This window comes from Gavialis gangeticus, unplaced genomic scaffold (assembly GCF_001723915.1).
Source record: "Gavialis gangeticus isolate Ggan-Ray unplaced genomic scaffold, GavGan_comp1, whole genome shotgun sequence".
Classification (NCBI taxonomy): Eukaryota; Metazoa; Chordata; order Crocodylia; family Gavialidae; genus Gavialis; species Gavialis gangeticus.
In genome coordinates this window covers 3,313,192-3,319,191 of record NW_017729000.1, presented here as the reverse complement: position 1 = coordinate 3,319,191, position 6,000 = coordinate 3,313,192, and positions in this window count along the sequence as shown.

Here is a 6,000-nt window from a genome sequence, read left to right as displayed (position 1 = left end):
GGATGGGCTGGGGTGAGGACCTGCCGTGGGTGCTCCTGGTGAGTTGTTCTCCACTCCATGGATATTCACGCTGGCCAGAAAGTGAGCACTTGAAGTACTGATCAATGTGCGCAAGGGCAGCAGGACGTGGAGTGGTGGAAGTAATAGGGCTGTTTCACTTCACCGTGGTCATAAACTGTTGCTACACTTGTTCTTTTCAATTACCTGCAGCAGCCGCCGTCGGAAAGGGTGGTAGCAGAGAGCCCGGGCTGGAGAGGATCATTTAAAAAAAGGATGGCAATCACGGTTCTTGCTGTCTCACGTTTCTAGCGTGGGGGAAAAACCCACTTCCCAAGCTGCTGACTATGCCAAAGCTCTGCCCTTGGCGGGGTCACGGGTGGACCTGAACATCCTTTGCAAGCACTAAGGGCATTAATTATACAGGAAGAAGTCAGAGGCTGGGCAGGCGAGATGCTATCTCATGAAATAAATCCCTTATGAATGCGAGCCACTGGAAATCTTACCTTTTAATGGAGGACTGCTGCAGTTAGATACAATACCATAGAGAGCTAAATATTTATTACCCGGCTCGTGAGTGTGCTGGGGACAACAATTAACACTTCCATAGTGAAGGTTTCTTCATTTGTCAATCTGGTGGCTGGACGAAGGCCAATTCCTTTTAGGCTGAGATGTTTTCGGGCCAAAAGTGAGTCCTCCCCACCCCAAAAGTATGATCAAAATTGCTGTCTGTCTTAGGGTTTTAGGGCGAGGGGATACATTACTCCCTCTACAATATCTTAAGCGTACACGGCATTTTATGACACACTCAGAAGCACTAAGCCCATACCCTGATGTGCTGTAGCAGGCCATTATACTATGCAGGACAAAACCAGTTAAGGTATAAGGAAACATGGACACCGGTGTTAAGATTTAGCCCTTGATTTTTAACTGTTTTGTTTTTAAATATTAAATATTAATACATTAAATATTAATACATATTTACTTTTTTTTTTTTTTTACCAATTTACATTTTTCTGTAATTGGATGTGGCAATTAGAATATCTCTTTTTTATTGCGCTGCTGTCTCCCTTTCAGCAGTTCAAAGATCAGCTGTTTTTAAGACTGGCATTTCCTAGAAACATTTAAGTAATTAGACCTTTCATGTCATTATTAATAATCCTGCTGCTGCTGCTGCAGTGGCGCCCTCCGGAAGGCCCAGCGCGGGCACTCGGCTGCATTGCTGGGAGGTTTGTTTCCTTACCAGATATTAATGGAGCAGGGCTCTGGTCTGCGTGCAGAATCTGCTAATTGCTCCCATTGTACCACACCACAGACACAGTACAACGAGGATAATAATTTGGGGCCTACGCCAAAGCCCAGTGAAGTCAATGGAAAATTCCCCCCTTTGACTTTAATGAGCTTTCAAGGCACAAAGTGCTACCTAAGTGGAAAGCATTATTGCTGGCAGGCCAAATCCTGAGGATGCCGTACCATGGGCAAGATCCCGGTGTGATTTGCTGATGTAAGAGCCAGCGTGTGGCTGAGATATTCCACTGACAACCTTTCGGAGCGGCTCTGATGGGTATCCAGGTAGGATGGAGCATCTTGTCCCTATAACCCAGGGCTGCGTAATGACTCTGCACGGGTGTACTCAGTGACTTCCCATGTCTAACTCTTGACACTAAGCTGCGGGGGCAAGCCATTTGGCAGGCATGCCACTAGTTAGCCCCGCACCTTCCCCAAGTACTGCTCTGATCTCTTTTCCTTAGCTGTTCTGCTGCTCTGCTTGCTGCTCCCTGTTCTTTTTTTTATGCTCCCAGCCCTCTCTACCAGGCCTGTCCCCTCCCCAGTCTGCTGCCTGTGCCACTTGTGCCTCAGGTTGGCCACCCTTGCTATACAACGTTGTTCTAGATAGCCGTCCCTTGGGTAGGCAAGGTGATACAACACTTCCACGCTGAAGTCTTTCTTACTTACCAGTGTGCCTCTAATGGGGCCTCTCTGTCTAGTCCTCTATTGCAAAGTGGGCTGATGTTTTTGAACTGAGAAAATGCCAACAGAAAACAGCAGTCTGTGGCTACTTTATGCCCTTTTGGAAATTGTCCTCTCCCATCCTGGCTTACCAGCTGTTGTTTCCATGGGTTGGGTGGCAGTCGGATTAGCCATTCAGAGGGTTTGTACATGCAGCACATTGAATGATCTTTTAAGGAGGCTGCTGAATGAATGACTATGCACAGGACAAGCGTCACTCATTAACCCCTTCTATAGGCTCCTCCAAAGTTTTCAGGGTGGAGGTCAGGGCAATCTGGTGGTTGCACCATGTGTAGGGTCTTGGATTTGCTTGAGAAATGTGACACACATTCTTCTCCTGCCCCCAGTGCAAGGTGGGGATGGCTGCAAGGAGGAGTGGAGGCCAAGATCTTCTTTTACAGCTTGCCCGCCAGCTTAGGTAGCAGTACGCAAGTCACTTCAGACACCGTTATCAAACTGGGCTGTCTGAAGTTAAACCCCAAAATACATCTAATCCAAGTGGCCTGGTTATCAAAGTTGTCCTTTGATTGTCCACCTTCTCTGATGCTCTCTCTGGTCACCATGGGGCAGTGCTGTGGGATTCAAGCCTACGGGCAATTTCTGTATTGTAGCACAAAGTGTTGCAGCAATGTTTCATCTTCCCATTTAATTGGAAATAGCTGTTGGTGAGGAGTTGTGTGAGACTGAGTTCCTTGTCCCCTTCCTCCCTGGTGCCCCAGGCTGGCACTCTCTGCATCCGCGTCCATCAGGGATAAGGCAAATCTCCTGCTTTATGGTAAGTATGGCCCCCCAGCAGGTTAGTACAACAGCCCGCGGAGGCCCAGGCATCAGAAGCTGCACCAGTTAATGAAATTAACTGCAGATGCGTTGTTTTTATGAACAATTTGTTCAGTCATTATAACAACTCATCAACAATCATTGCAGGTGCATTCACTTAAAGCGTGGGCCATTTCATTCTGAATGACTTTATTGAACCTATTGAAGCCATTTACAGTGAAATGTGCAACCTGGAAAATAAAATCAATGCTTGGCTATTGACAGGTTCTAACTCAGTGGCACTCTGACTACATGGTAAATGACTGGCAGTGCATTTGCACGCGGTTTGTGAGCGTGCTTCGTGATGGCCAACACTGCAGCAGTATCCTGGAAGTTGGAGAATGTCCAAAGCTTCATCCTCAAGGTACAATATGTCGTGGAGTCTGCAATGCACAGCCTGGCGTCTCCTCTAGTTATCTATTGAATCTGTGGGCTTGGGGCATCACCTCGTGCTTTCAAATGATCACTTCTGGTTTGTGTACTGTGTGCACCTTTTTAACTGTGCTGTTTTTGTGCTTAGGCCATCCTATCTGCTGGCATGCAAGACAGAGATTTCAAGTCTAGCTTTCGTTCCACTATCTGTTGCCTCTGACTGTGTCTTTAAATTAATGATTTTTCCCATCCCTTTGTCTCCTTTCCTTTCTCTCTTTGAGTCTTTTGTCTGACAACGGTGCTGGTGGAAAGCATATGCCTGATTCTGATTTTGCTACATCCATGTAAATCCAGGATGACTGCAGTGAGCTCATATCAGTCGTACCTGTGGAGATGCTGCCTGACAGCAAAAGAAAGCCAAGGACTTGGCGCGGTGATTACTGCTGCTGAGTTTTCAGTCTGTTGCTCCCTGTCCTTGTTGCCTGTGTTGGCAGTCAGATTCCTAGGCAGCCTGGCTTAAGGAAATTTGCTTCCCAGGATAGTCCATGCATGCATACGTTGCCTCTGCCGCCAACCCGAATCGAGTCAGCATGCCAATCAGAGAGACCTGGCACAGTTTGTAGGGCCCAAACTGGCAGCCCTCGCAAAGCAAGGAAGGGCAGTTCAGACACTTGCTGCTCTTTATTTTTCACAGATTTCACAGACATTAGGGCTGGAAGGGACCTCAAAGATCATCAAGTCCCAGGGGCAAGAAGTCAGCTGGGGTCAAAGGACTCCAGCAAGATAAGCGTCTAAATGCTTCTTGAATGAGTCCAGAATAGGTGCCTGCACCACTTCTGGGGGGAGTCTATTCCAGACCTTGGGGGCTCGGACAGTAAAGAAATTTTTCCTTATGTCCAGCCTAAAACGGTCTTATAGGAGTTTATGACTGTTGGTCCTTGTCATCCCTTGGGGCGCTCTGGTGAACAGATGTTTCCCCAGGTCCTGATGCACACCCCTCATACTTATAAGCAGCCACCAGGTCCCCCCTGAGCCTGCGCTTTACCCGTCTGAAGAGTCCCATGGCTCTCAGCCTCTCTTCATAAGGCCTATTCTCTTGCCCTCTGATCATGTGCGTGGCTCTCCTCTGGGCTCTCTCAAGCTCTTCGACATCCTTCTTGAATTGTGGAGCCCAGAATTGGATGCAGTACTCCAGCTGCGGCCTCACCAAGGCCAAGCACAGCGGGAGGATGACATCCTGAGATGTACTTGAGAAGCATCTACGGATGCAAGCCAGAGTCTTGCTCACTTTACCAGATGCGACATTGCATTGGTGGCTCATGTTCATCCTGTGGTCAATCGTGACCCCCAAGTCTCTTTCCGCAGTGGTGCCAGCAAGTGTAGCACTGCCGAGCCTATAAGCGTGCTGCGGGTTTTTTCTCCTGAGGTAGAGTACCTTACATTTATCAATATTGAATGTCAGCAGGTTTGTATCTGCCCACTTACTAAGCATATCCAGGTCAGCCTGGATCACTAGCCTGTCCTCAGGTGTGGACGCTGTGCCCCAAAGTTTAGTGTCATCGGCGAACTTAGCCAGCGCGCTTCTGACACCAGTGTCCACATTGTTGATAAAGATGTTAAAGAGAACTGGACATGGGGTGCCATAATGATCCACCACCATTGACTACTACTCTCTGGAGCCAACCTCAGAGCCAATTACCCAGCCATCGGACTGTGGTGAAGCCAAGGCCACAGTTGGCCAATTTTCTGTGAGAAGGTCATGGGACACCAGCTCAAAAGCTTTTTTAAAGTCCAGATATGTAAGTCCACAGAAAAACATCTCTTTTCAGAAGGAATGATTTCCTGAGCCTTTTACAATAAAAAGGAGGAGCAAGTGGCAGTTCCCAAGCCCTCCTTTCATGACATGACAACTGTGTCGTGCCTACATGGTGTGTGTAGCAAGGCACGTGGAGGCCACTTTATAATAACAAATCTGCATGAGAAGGGAGGAAACACTATTCCAGTAAGGAAAAAGGATATGGCTTTAGTGTGTAAGGGACTACAATAGACCTCCTTGCGGAGGAAACTTAAACAAACTTTCAAAAAGTGAGGCCCAGAGTCATGCCGTCTTTCTTCATTTTGATTCTGGAAGGAGGTTTACACTTTTCAGGGAATTTCCTTGGGTTTTACCCCCAAATTTCCCTTTTCTTACAGGTTTGTAAGCAGGCAGAGCCTCCTGTCCCATCTCCAGTGCTGATTTATGCCAACAGCCTACCCATTTGTACTGTTTGAAACTTTCCCCTTTCAAGTGGGTCAAAGAGCTGTCTATAGGGAAAGGATGGAAGTGGATTTACAGATAGTTTTTAGCACTTTCCGGAGCCAGAGCTGATGCATATTTCCTTAATATAATGTAATGCCTCCCACCCTCCTCCACCCCAGCTCAACCCTATCATTCCTCCAGGAGAGAGACACTTGGTGCTAACCACAGCATGAATTCTCCTGTCCTGTGGCATCCTCACCCATTGCTTTTTTGTTATCAGATGCATGCCTCTGATTGACAGAATGACTAATCCATTATAATCATATTTTCATAATTAGTCCCTCTGAGCCTCAGATGCCTGCACTCGTACATAGGTAAACTACAGCCTGCCACAATATGTTTTTCCTTATTGACAGCTCGGTGTGAAGGAAGTGTCTGTCTAGCACCCACAACACTTATTAGAGTTGCTTTTGCTTTTCCTTTCACTTTTTCCCCCCTGTTCTTTGTTTTTGTGAGCTCTTTGTTGATTAAAGTTGCTGTTATCAACTCCTGATCCTTAAGAATAC